Genomic DNA, 14339 nt, shown 5'->3' with positions numbered 1-14339 from the left:
TATATATATATATATATATATATATGAGAAACCAATAAAATGTGTGTGTATATGATATTGAGCTTAAAGTACTTAACACACATAATATAAACTCCTAAACTAGATTACCCAAGCTATAGGTCTTCAATAAGCTCGACTTGGTACACTTGCGGATGAAGCTTGAACTTGGATCTTCAACTTGAATTGCATAGCTTCACTCAACTATTTCCGCCAACCTCCATTTGATATGATCGTTATGGTGTAATTCTATCCAACCTCTAACATATTGTTTGCCTAGAATAAATACAAAATATAAACACTAGACAAACAACATTAGTTATAAATTGTTTGTAAATCATCATCAAAACAAAAGGACCCAACAGCTTTATGAGATGCACATGAAGCAATATTATTGGCCTTAGTGGGTTTATGTGCATCATAGCAAAATTTAGCAAGATGGCCTTTTCGGTCGCAAATCGAGCACTTATAAATTTTGATATACATATGTGCATAGTGAGTGAGTTTTGAAGTGGTAGCTCTAGACTTAGCACATATGTCCATAAGTTCCTTATTATTATCAATACATGTTTTAAGGGTTAAATCTAAAGATGATATCCGGTCCTTAACATGATTCAACTCATTTACTTCCACAAATGAATTATTATTAGAAATAGAACATATATAATTATTAGCAAAAGAATTAACTTTATTTTTAATATTTTCTACTTCTAACATGATATTATTTTTCTCATGAAACAAACTAGCATTTTTTAATTTTAATTTTTTATTGCTCTTTTTAAGATTTTCATTTTCATTAGCAATGATATCAAATTTTAATACTAGTGTCTCATGATCAGATTTTAAACTTACATGCTTGCTTTCAAATCAATAAAATTATGATATAATTTATTATAGGCATGCATTAATTTTTCATATCCACGGGCAAGTTCATCTATAATTAATTCATCATCGGTATCGTACTCGTATACCTCACTAGGACTATCGCCTAGTGGCCGTGTACATGATGATGCTCCACTTAAACTTGAAGTAAAATCCACCAATGGTTGTTGGATCTCCTCTAAGTTTTCTTGATATGCTTCTATAAATTTTTACAAATTGTAAGCACTATCAAAAGAAGCAAGCTTGTTAGAAATAGATGAGTCAAATGCATTTAGTAAAAATTCTAATAATAGCTTGTTCATAATAAATATCTTTTTATCATTTGAGCTCCACTTGATTTCTCCAAGGTGGGCATAATATAAGCATGATCAATGATTTCCCACAATTTGATATTTTTAGATATAATAAATATTTTAAATCTAAAATAGCATTGAGCATAGGGAAAAACATTGAATTTAGGAGCAACATTAATATCATAGCCTAAACTAGGTGCATCATGCATATCCGTAATTATAAATGTAAGCAAGATAAAAATAATCTCAAAACTAGATTGGCAATATAGCAAAGCGAGGATCTTTGGCTCTAGGTGGTTAAACCTCAAATCAAAGAGCACCAAGCTTTGATACCAAATAAAACTACCCTAGAGGGGGGGGGGGGGAATAGGGAAACTACCCTAGAGGGGGGGGGGGTGAATAGGGTATATGCTAATCTAATCTGATATTATTTCTAATTCAAAATTTATTAACAATATCCTAGCAAGTATGATATACAATATGATATATGAGCAAGGATATGCAATTAAACTAAAGGCGATATAAACATGAGACAATGGCGATATAGAATACAATAAACAATGAGCACAAATAATACACCAAGGTAAACTCAAACACACAATATAATCACGGAGTTCGGTCACCCTCGACCTACGTCTCTGCTCCTGACTCTTGAGAAGAATCTACACTATCACAACCAATTTTCAACATTCATCGAAACGTTTACAACTCACACAATCGGTTTTCTAGCTCACCGAAAAATTTCACATCTCACACAAATGCAATCACATAATACACCCTCTAAGTGTTGGCCTCTCATGTGTCACCTTCCTCAAGTGCTCGGATTTACCACCTCTCTCTATGCTTTACTACCGATGTCACTCGTCTTGGAATTGACCCCCTCTCTCACCACACACTCCTCTCGGTGTACTTGTATATTATAATATGATCTAACAATTATAGCTCAAATACAAAGGTTTGTTCTCTACAATGGAAGAGAACTCAATTAAGCTCACTCTCAATTGTTACAACCACACAATCTAATAATTATATTATATGTGTAAATATTTAAGCTCAAGTGGGTGTGTGTAAACAATGAGTATTAATAAAATCAAAACTAAACTCAATACAAATTCTAGCTTAATAAAATAAACAAACAATGAATAACTGTATATAGCTAGAGATTGAGTTTAGAGAAATCTTCTCTGAAAAATAAGAGAGAGAGAGAGAGAGAGAGAGAGAGAGAGAGAGAGAGAGAGAGAGAGAGAGAGAGAGAGATGAGGTTGAAGCTCAAACACGAATTGATAATCTCCTCTTGCTCTTGTGAAAACCACTTCACACAAACTTTTGTAAAACACACTTAAAACAAACTTAAACATCCTTAAACTTTATTTTGAAACTTTTTTAGTTATCTCAGAAGTTAGAGGATATGTGGTATATACAGGGATCCCAAGAAACCAACTAAAACCAACAAAAACACAAAACAACAAAAAATTGGAAAATAGCCGTTATTATGCAACGCTCATATTATAAGTCGACTTATGACAGGTATAAGTTGACTTACGTCTTTATGAGTCGACTTGTATGAGTTATAAGTCAACTCAGCAAACGAAAATATCTAACTACATAACATATCATAAGTCGACTTATGAGTTGACTTAAACGTGCGTAGGACCTGAAATGCACAGTAAATTTTAATTTTAAACCTTGTTTAAAAATATCAAACAAATTTTAAAAATCTAAAACTTTGGGAAATATTTATAAACATGAATACAAACATGTTATAAAAAGAATTTTTAAATTGCATTTACCATTTGTAAAAACTCATCTGTTTTACAAAAATATGCACGAACATGAACTTATCAAAACTTGATTTTAATGAATTCATTTCAAGCACATATAAACATGAAACAAATATGTGTATATATAACTATATCTATTTGTTTCATATTTATGTGGCTAAACTTGAAAGCAATAAAACAAAAACTATGTGTGTGAGTGTGTGTGTGTGTGTGTGTGTGTGTGTGTGTGTGTGTGTGTGTGTAATATTTGAGCTTAGAGTATTAAACACACAAAGTATAAACCTAAACTAATATACCCAAGTTTGATGATCTTCAATAAGATCGTCTTGGTTTGCTTTGTGGATAAAGCTTGATCTTGAATCTTTGACTTAAATTGTATTAGCTTCATTCTGATTCCGCTATCCTCCTTTAGATATCATTGAGAAGGCATAATCCAACTAACCTCCAACATAGGATCTTTATGTAGGATACCTAATAATCAAATGCAAACACTCGACAAACGTTATTAGGAATTTATTTGTAAATCATCAAAAAAAGATTAGGGAGTAGGCTCATAAACATAAGACCTAACAGTGACGCCCTTATTTTCACACATGCTACATTTAAAGGTGAACCCAGAGATGTCAAACCTACCATGCACCCACACTGTGTAATAACACGTTTTACCATCACAATAATATCTCTCTAGTGAAATCAAATACAAGTGCAGGTACAAACATGCAAAATAAGGGAAATAAATGCAATAGACGTGATGTAGAAAGAGATATATAATATTTATAATCATGTCTAAACTGAATAAACTGAATACAATTAAAGTCTAAAATAAATGTAAAGTATCTCAATATGAGTCAACTAAAAACAAACTGAGGCACACAACCTTTACAATATGAAATACAAAACTCTAAATGTCTAGAGATAAATATCAACTACGATGGAGTCTCATCTACTAAAAATATATGACGGTGACTATGCTGGAAGTCCATCATCCTGTGGCTCTACAGAACTCTAAGTTGCTGCCTGAAAGGAATTGAAAAATAAAAAGAAAAACAATAAGAGTGTCACAGCGCTACAGCAAGATCATCTCCATCCACCCCTAGGGGAAGGGCTACTAGATGTGATGGAGGCTCTATCTATTAAGCATAGTCCACCTAGATTATTTATCATGTATCTAAATAGAATTAATATTTAGAAACCTACAACATGAGACGTAGTACATCGAGCGAAATAATCCAAACAATGAAACCCTCATGTATATACCATATGTCTCAAATTATAGGTAACTAAATATCAATATCGGACTAAGAATAAATAATCTAAATATAATTAATAATTAGAAACTCACAACACGAGACTGGTACATCGAGCGAAATAATCTAAATAAGGAAATATTTATGTATATACCATATGTCTCAAATTGTGAATCGCTAATCATCAATCCCAACTAAGAATAAAGGGTAGCAATATAAGAAAGTAAAATCATCACAATATCAGACCAAAAATATCTTCCACTATCCTTTGGAAGATAATGTAAACAACTGCATATAATCCCGCGTACTTACAAGAGTAAAGTACCTCGATCATATATAACTTAGCGATGAGTCATGTTCATAAATTGTGTCCACCAAGACTCAGACTATCAAATAATTATTACAATACAAATCCTTGTAAAGTTTATAATTCATCTCATTATCATGCGAGATGGACTACCAAATCAGGCATCCTAGGTATACGTCTCACAAGCCTCATCGCGTCTACGTGCGGGACGGACAACTAAATTAAGCATCCTAAAACCCGACTCAATGGTCTGTACTAATGGTATATTAACGCACTATCCCAAATAGTACTGAGCGGTGCTCATCAACGATATCCATACAAGTTATAATGTTTAATTAACTCATATCTCCCGTGTCATCGAAACAATAACTGTATTAATCCTCTTCGGGATACACATGTGTGTGCTATGACGCTATACATGTATACTCATGATTGTATGTGTATCATCGTGCGCCTCGAATCCCGTGTTTGAAAATAAAAGGTGTAAAAACAACACTTCAAACAAAAGAGAACACAAGTCGGTCGACCGCCCTTAAGGTGTCAGTCGACCAAAAGCAACCGTGCACACAATGTGCACGCTCAGGGCCTCACCAGTCGACCGACTTGTCCTGACCGGTCGATCGGCCAGAGAGGAAAAATAAACTCTACAGGTTTCGTTATTTTGGAATTGTTCTCAAACAAAACTCAAAATTTAATTAACATGTAATATGAAACAAGATTTAAACTTTTATATTCATTTAACAGGGGTAATTAACATGTAATATGAAACAAGATTTAAACTTTTATATTCATTTAACAGGGGTTAACTCATCATGATATAAACACTTGAATTAAACTAATAGATTTAAACTTTTATATTCATTTAACAGGGGTTAACTCATCATGATATAAACACTTGAATTAAACTAATAAGGGTTATCATCCTAATTAACTTAAAAATTCTCAATTAACTTAATTTATTAACATGGTTAAGAAAACATGATAAATTCTAATCATTGAATAGCGATAAATTAGTTTAAACTTGTTCACATCACTTAGGTATCATAAACCTAGGGTTTAAATATTTTAATTAGTATTAAACTCAATTAGTTATTAATATAGGGTTTAAACATGATTAGGGCACGATTAACAAATTAAAAATGAAAATTGAAAATAAATACAACCCTAATGATCATGATTATCAAACTAATATAAACAGTAACTAAATCTACAGATTTTCATATTGGTTTAAAGATTAACATCATAAACTAAGATTTTAAAAATCGGGTTAAGTTTTAACATGAGATTTATCAATTAAACATCTTAAATCATGAATTATCTATAGGGAAAGGTTTGGAGAACGATGATCTTGCCTCAAACGTTATGTTGAACTCCTGAACACGTGCGTGCAAGACCCCTCTTCACGAAAGTCTCAAAATCCTGCCTTCCTCTCGACAAACGCCTCAAGAACTCTCCCAAATCTCACAAATTATGATTAGGGTTTGAGAGAGAGGAAGAGAGGCTGCTAGGGTTTGGAATACTAATGAAAAGATGTGTTTTCATGTGTAAAAATGTATATATATAACTGCAAACCCGAATCAAAATAGCCCAAACCCGAAACAGGAAACCTAGTCAGATTAGAAAAATAGTCTTCGGTGTTTTGGCTGTAACTTTCACGTACGACCTCGAAATGAGGTGATTTAAGATGTATTGGAAATATATTGATGATACCTACAACTTTTGTCTTTTCAATTTTCTATATTCAAAATGTATCAGTGTGTAATACAGATATACTCTTAAATGGTCATTTTTCCATATTTCTTCTTTGTGCATATTTAATCTTTGTATACTCTCATATATACTCTTAATTGATCTCAAATCAATTGTTAGCATAATCATTCATCTATAAATGATATTCATTAAAATTAGAGCTCATTTATAAATATAGTTCATACTATTTTTTAAAATTCATGGGGTTTTATATTTTAGAATGCTGATGTTATGCACCTGTAACTAGGCCATCAGTATTCAGCTGACTGACGAACATTGCCTTACCAAACCCATACAAGCAATGACGTTTACACAAGAAGACGACTTCAGAAGAAGAGTACTTTGGAGTCATTTCTAACATGGTGGGTATAGGGAGATCATCAATCCCTAGCTCTAATGAGTCAAAGACGGATCGGTCCCCTAGCTTGAAAGAGATCCTGAATGAGTCTGATGGAACCTATCAACACACTTAAACTCGAAAGAGAGTCATGTCTCATGTCAACTATCGAAAGTTGGATAAAGGAATTGAGTTTGATGATGAACACTCAGCCATTGCAGAATCTCATTCCTCTAGCTCTTTCATAGAACACGAGAGGTCCGCTTATATGGCGGGACACCCTGATGATCTTGTGAAAAGACTTGATGAGTAGCAATCTATGTAGGAGATTATCAGTGAACTCCAGATCCTGATGGCTCGGATTATCACAGACAAGGCCAAATCCCAGAAGACATATTCATCACCTCGGCATGAATCTTCCCGAAGAGGAGGATCATCTTCATCCAGACCCTTTACATCAAAAGGGAAGGAAAAAGTAATTGAGAGTGTAACTTCTGATCAAGAAGCCCACAACCTAGAATCTTCCTCTGAAGAAGGAAGAGAGACCAAAAATGAGCAGAATCTCCAGTCTGTAAAAATGGAAGAACTAGAAGCCTGCCTCAATACCATTGCCAACAGAAGCGAGCTCCAAGATGAGGGAGTTGTTGGGCCCTATCCAACCGAATGGGATATGTCCTCTTATCCTCCAAAATTTAAAGTCCTGACTCTACAAGCTTTTGACAGCACGGGATCATCGAACCAACATATTTATTATTTCAAATCACAGACTAGGAATGTGATATCAAATGATGTCGTACTGACTCGGTTGTTCATTAGCACCCTCAAGGGGGTTGCCTTTGAATAGTTCAAGAAACCGCTTATAGGATGTACCCAGAAGTGGGTAGATCTAGAGAGACTTTTCCTGTCAAGATTCTTTAAAGACGACATAGAAGTGTCTGTCACAATCCTTCTTGCCACTAAGCAGAAAGGGAGAGCCTATCAAAGCCTTCATCGAGAAGTTTTGAAGCATGGCTCTACGATGTCCGACAGATATGACACAATCTACTCTGATGGAAACCTGTCGATAGAACTTACAGACCAAATCCCTAACCCAAATGGGAGTTGAAGAGTGCCACTCCTGGAAACAACTAGTCTCCCAAGGCGAACAGGCTCAAGAAATAGTTACCAAGATCAAAGCTGAAGAAGAAACTAAGCAGAAGCAATATGCACAATGGGTCCAAGCCTAATCTTCACAGTCAAAAGGGAAAGTCCCTACCCTTCTTGCCACTAAGCAGAAGAAGGGAGAGTCCATCAAAACCTTTATCGAGAGGTTCCGAAGCGCGGCTCTGCGATGTCCAACAGGTATGACACAGTCTACTCTAGTGGAAACCAACTTACAAACCAAACTCCTAGCCTAAATAGAAGTTGCAGAGTAACGCTCCTAGAAACAACTAGTCTCCCAAGATGAACAGGTTCAAGAAATAGTTGCCATGGTAAAAGCTGAAGAAGAAAGTAAGCAGAAGCAATCTGCACAATTGGTACAAGCTCAATCTTCCCAGTTAAAAGGGAAAGAAGATACTATGACTACTGAAGCTAATCCTCGACCATCACCTACCAAGGGTAAAGCGTCGGGTTAGCAAAGAGTACCTAAGTAATACTCCTTCAAAGAGGAGCATGTGGTCTCCCTATTCAAGCTACTTCAGAAGAGTGGCAACATGAAAGTCCCTGAAGTTAAAAAGCCTGAATAAGTGGGGAAAGTAGATGATCCAAACTACTACCTTTACTATAGGATGTTAGGAAATTCAACAAAGAGATGCTACATATTTAAATATATTCTACATGCTTTGATTGACGTCAAAGCGCTCAAGCTAAAGCCAGAATAGGAAACAGTGACCACCAACATAGTGTCAATCCAACTCGGGAGTTTTCCACCCATTCAAGCTCCAATCGATGTGATCCCGATCCCTAAAGGGGAGCTACACCTGATAAACACTAACCCGCATGGTCATAAAGATAAAGGATTGGTACCCCTTGCTACTCTGAAAGGAGATATAATGTGGGTCCATCCCAATCTACTTGACAACCAGTAGTGGACAAGTGTGACAGGAAAAGCTAAAAGAAAGAATGTCTAGCCTTAGTGTTCACCATCCAGAAAATACGACACTGCCTAGTCGGACAACTAATCCATATCATATCCAGGGTAAATCCCTTGAGGGTGCTCATGACGAGACCGTCTGCATTGAACTGTCGTCTTACAAAATGGGCCATACTGTTATCATTGTATGAGATGCGATTTATACCTCAAAAGGCTATTAAAGGACAAGCCCTGACAGATTTTTAGCTAACCATTTGGTACCAGGTTCCTCTAAGACGGAGTAGGGGTTGTACTTGTATCCCCAACTGGATTCATAATTCCAAAAGGATTCTCCTTAATCGAGCCATGCACCAATAATGTAGCAGAGTACAATACCTTGCTACTAGGAATGCAATTGGCCGAGAAAATCTATATTCGACACCTTGAGGCTTACGGTGATTCTCAACTCATCGTAAATAAGGTTTGAGGAGCATATGAAGTGCATAATGAAGACTTAGTACCTTACCACTTTACAGGGTTAAAGTTAGTCCAAAAGTTTGAAGGCTTCTTTACCGGATATGTTTCATGACAACAAAGCGCGTATGCAAACATTTTAGCTTCGTTGGCAACATTACCACCGAAAGCAGGTGTAAAAATATCCGTCGCAAGTCGTGACTTATATCACCCCAAGTTCCCTCTAGAAGACTATACAGAAGAGGCAACAACAGAGATCTTCTGCGAAACTTTCACAGATCTCGAACCAAGGGATTGGCAATTCTAGTTCATCGACTATATTTATATGGCATACTATCCGATGATCCCGAAGAAGCGGCTATTGTTAAACGAAAAGCCCTTCGATTCTAATACAATGCAGCTTCTCAAACGTCGCATGATGGAGTTTTGCTTCGCTACCTTTCCAGAAAAGAAGCGCAAGAAGCTCTCATAGAAGCTCATGATGAAATGTGTGGAGATCATCAGGGGACCGACTATAAATACTTGGCTATTTTTGGCCAAAAATGATGGCAGATGCCATTGATTATGCCAAACAATGTCATGCATGCCAAATCCATGGTGACTTCATCCATCAAGCACTAAGGAATCTGCATACGACATCACCGTCTTGGCCATTTGAGATGTAGGGAATGGATATTGTTAGACCCATCTCTCCACCAACATTCAAAGGATGTCGGTTTATCTTGGCAGTAACCGATTACTTCTCCAAGTAGGCAGAAATAAGTCCTTTGAAAGAAGTCAATACTTCAAACGTGATTAAATTCATTAAACATCATGTTATCTACCGCTTTGGTGTACCAAGACTAATAGTTCACGACAATGGAACTCAATTCGTCGGCCACGATTTCTAGAGATTCTGTAACAAGTTTAGAATCCAAAGTATCATATCAACGGCATATTATCTGCCAGCTAATGGATGGCCTTGCAAAATCTTTCAATAAAACCATTATGAAGCTTCTCTAAAAGTTTGTCTCTAAAAGTCGATGTGTCTGGGACGAAAAACTTGGCGAATGTCTATGAGCTTATCGCACAACGGTAAGAACCCTGACAAAAGCTACTCCCTTCTCTTTGGTTTATGGATGTGAAGTCGTATTACCATTAGAAATTCAGATCCCATCCCTAAGAGTTGCTCTTGCAACCGGGATGACTGATGAATAACAACATCAACTATGCCTTCAAGAACTGGAAGCGTTAGATGATAAGCAGTTTCAAGCCCAACAACAGATCGAGTTATACCAAGCTTGAATCTCAAAAGCCTACAACAAAAAGGTTAAAGAAAGGATCTTCAAGAAAGACGATCTTGTCTTAGCAGTCAGACGACCAATGGTCATGACGCACTAGACAAAAGGGAAATTCAATCCCAAAAAGAAAGGACCCTTCGTAGTAGAGTTAGTCTACTCGAATGGAGCTTATCCTCTTATTAATTAGAAAGGCGATAGGCTCATAATGCTAATTAACGGGAAATTTATCAAGAAATATTACTCATAAAAATCATGAGACCCCCTTTTCCCTCCCCTGCTAAGTCTAAAAAGAGAAATTAAACTCGCGCAAAACTGGGGGTTCATTATTTGTTATTTCTCAAACAGAATAACGAATTCTCAAAATTATCAGGTTAACAATACACCTCTGATAATGAAAATCTCCCCAATAAGTAATTTGACTTATCAATCTTCTTCGAAAGAAAGTAAGTTAATATTGTCAAGTTAACAATACACCTCTAACAATATAAGCATTTCAACGTGCATCACCACCAAAATCAACTTATCATTCTTATCCAACAACATTATAAGACAACAAAGGTTGACATGCTTAACGAAATGCCTTTGCCAACGACAAAACTCACAAAACCATCCCTAGCCAAAATATCGTTGAGTTAACATTACACTTCTGACGATTAACATCCCCACGGAGTTCGAATTCAGCTTGTCTCATTCTTGATATAGCAAGCTTTTCCAAACCAAATCAGCTTATTAATCTTCCCTAATAAGATGATATGTCCACAAAGTTGCTCAAATCATAACACAACACTATCAAGTTAACAATACACCTCTGATAGTCAAAATCTCTACACATCTCCAACATATGATCAAACAAAATTAACTTATCAATCATCCTCAATAGGATGATTAGTTCATAAAATAGCTATTATGTTAACATTACACCTCTAACAGTTAAACTCGACCTTCGCGTCTTTGAAGATAAAATGTAGATCTTGCGTATCAAATTGCTTAACGATCAAAGCAATAAGGGGCAATACTTTCTCGGAATCTGACAAAGAAAATATCCAAAGTATTTTAAAAATTCATTCAAGTCAACCGCAAACTTTCAAAAAAAATTGGAGGGGGTTCTGTAAACTGTCAAAAAATTACTACAGCTTGATCATCATGATTTCAATCACCCTTGTGTTTATTAGTGATGAGAGTTATAAATTAACGACTCTCACACTTCAAAAAGCCAAATGCAAATATTACAAGATGAATATCTTTACAGAACTTGAAAAAGAGATTATAATTAACGATCTCTTCAAAAGCAAAACACGAAGGTCCACCCCCACGTTCCAACTCCAAAACCAGAGGGTCGACCCCCGCGTTCCAACTCCAAAATGCGAGGGTCACCACCACGTTTTAACTCTAAAATGCGAGGATCACCTCCGCGTTCTAACTCCAAAATGCGAGGATCACCTCCAAGTTGTAGCTCCAAAACATAAGGATCACCTCCGCGTTTCACAAAGCTGAACGTGAGGCTCGTTCCAGAATGCAAATCTCATGTTTGACCGGTTCAATTACAATTTGAATAGTTCAAAATTGTTTTCCACCTAATGAGGGCCATTAAACCCCATTATGGAGAGATTTATGGGGTCAGTTATGTTGGGTCTTTTTATTTTGATGATGTTTTAACAAATAATTTACTACTAATATTATTTGTCTAGTCACTAGTAGAAAACAGGGCATTGGCGACGGGGAAATCCGTCACCAATACCCCAAAATCCGTCACCAATACATATTGGTGACGAAAATGGATCCATCGCCAATAAATCCGTCGCCAATAAGTATTGGTGACGGGTTTCCCCGTCGCCAATACTTATTGGCGACGGACGACTATTGGTGACGGATTTCTTTGGCGACGGGTTGTTTCCGTCGCCAATAAACATTGGCGACGGGTAAATCCGTCGCCAATGTTTAAACATTGGCGACAGATTCTCTCGTCGCCAATGCACATTGGCAACGGGGAAATTCATCGCCAATGCCTAAAACATTAGCGACGGGGGTTTACCCGTCGCCAATATTTTAAGCATTGGTGACGGATTTCCCCGTCGCCAATGCTTATTGGCAACGGAAAATCCGTCGCCAATGCTTAAAACATTGGCGATGGGTAGATCCCCGTCGCTAATGTTTAAAACATTGGCGACGGATTTTCCCGTCGCCAATGTTTATTGGCGACAGGTAACCCGTCGCCGATGTGTAAACATTGGCGACGGATCACTCCGTCGCCAATGTTTATTGGCGACGGGATTTTCCCGTCGCCACACAAATATATTACATATAGGTAAAATTTAAAAGTCATAATATGTCTTAACACAAGTCTCACTCACTCCCCGTCATCATCGTTGTCGACATCCTTGTTACAACATCGTCTGTATTAGAACGTCGTATCGTACTGCTGCTCCCTACGAGAGTACCTCCTCTAACCTGAAAAGATTATCACTCCACATAAGATATATACCAAAAATATCATAATAAATACATATATGTCACGTCATATATACCTCTCCACCACCATGAACTTCATGCTCGTCAAACACCAAAAAATATCATAAATTAGAAATTCTAATTAGAAATACATGTGTGCAAATATCGAACCACGCAAACAAAATGAGGACTCTCCATTTGATTTTGAACAAGCTTTTCATTTTCGACAACTCGGAGCATGTTTAACTCTCCACGTTGCAAACTTCTACAAATATAAATAAATAAATAAAAACATGTATAAGAACATGTTATGGATTAACTAGTCCAAAAAGATTCAATAAATTTCATCAAATCTGCAAAGAGAGAATATAAGCAAAAAAAATTCCTTTGTTAATGCTATACATGCACTTCTACTTATTTGCATGACTCTGAGCTCTTTGGACTTGATCCTCCTGTATCTACACATTCAAGTATATATATTGCCTATTTGATGAGAATTGATACCTAATTTGAGATGTCAATAAATCGCTATAAGAACAAGTTAATTTATGATCATACCGAAAATGGATGAGGAAAATAAAATTGTCAATTTGCTTGCATCATACTATAGTAAGGAGGACGCTTTAGTACTGGAAATGTATAGTCACCTGGTTGATTTGTTTGAAAACCTTGATACTGCTACAATATACGTTCAAAATAATTATAGAAAAAGGGAAATATAATGATAGTTGTTAAATATTTTTTGAATAAACCAAACCTGAATAACTTGTTGAAATCCCAACCCCTCATTCATCAAAGAAAATTTGAACCCCTCATTTGCTCCCCGTGAAATTCTCACAAATCACACCGCGAGTGACCAGACCCAATTATCAATGCTCCCCGTGAAACTCTCCTCCGGTCGCCGCCTCCAGATGTTCACCACCCTCCTCCGCTGCAAATATATAGAAATAAATACTATATTAGAAAATAGAATCGAATTAATTACCAATCTGGTAATTTGGCCTACCTCTCCCATTGCAACACTATAATTACAGGGCCATGATTATCCACCAAAATAATGTAACTATCCGTGCTCTATCCACCAAAATTACAGGGCCATGATTATAAGATTCAACACTAACAAAATACCAAGCGATCCATAAAAAATGATGTATGTTTATTTCGATTCTTTGCGTTTAGCCAGCGAAATAAGTAATCACAAGCCTCATAAATCAACAAAACTGCAAACAAAAGTTCAGATCATAACTTTCTTCTAAAAAAACTAAATAATGAACAAAAAAATAGGGGGAAAATAGGGTTTTGAGAGAAGGAATACTCGGTGGTGGCCTATTTTTTTCGAAGGAGCCGCCAAGGGTTTTGGTAGAGTTGGGAGGTGAGAGACGGGGGTGCTGCGTGGAGACGCTGCGGGTGCAGCGCGTGTGCTGGAGGTTTCTTCAGCGAGAGGAGTTGTTGGCGATCGTTCTGGAGAGATTTGGGGGTTTGGAGAGAGAG

The 14339-nt window shown here is 36.5% G+C and overlaps 1 long non-coding RNA gene across 1 annotated transcript; it reads right to left on the bottom strand.

Moving 5' to 3' along the window:
• LOC109829458 lies at nucleotides 13479-14096 on the bottom strand. The gene is made up of 3 exons (XR_002244018.1): nucleotides 13855-14096; nucleotides 13606-13779; nucleotides 13479-13523 (listed from the first exon to the last, which is right to left on the bottom strand). It is a non-coding gene; the product is annotated as an uncharacterized LOC109829458 (long non-coding RNA).

This window comes from Asparagus officinalis, chromosome 2 (genome assembly GCF_001876935.1).
Source record: "Asparagus officinalis chromosome 2, Aspof.V1, whole genome shotgun sequence".
Taxonomy (NCBI): Eukaryota; Viridiplantae; Streptophyta; class Magnoliopsida; order Asparagales; family Asparagaceae; genus Asparagus; species Asparagus officinalis.
This window is presented reverse-complemented; position numbering and strand designations above follow the sequence as displayed.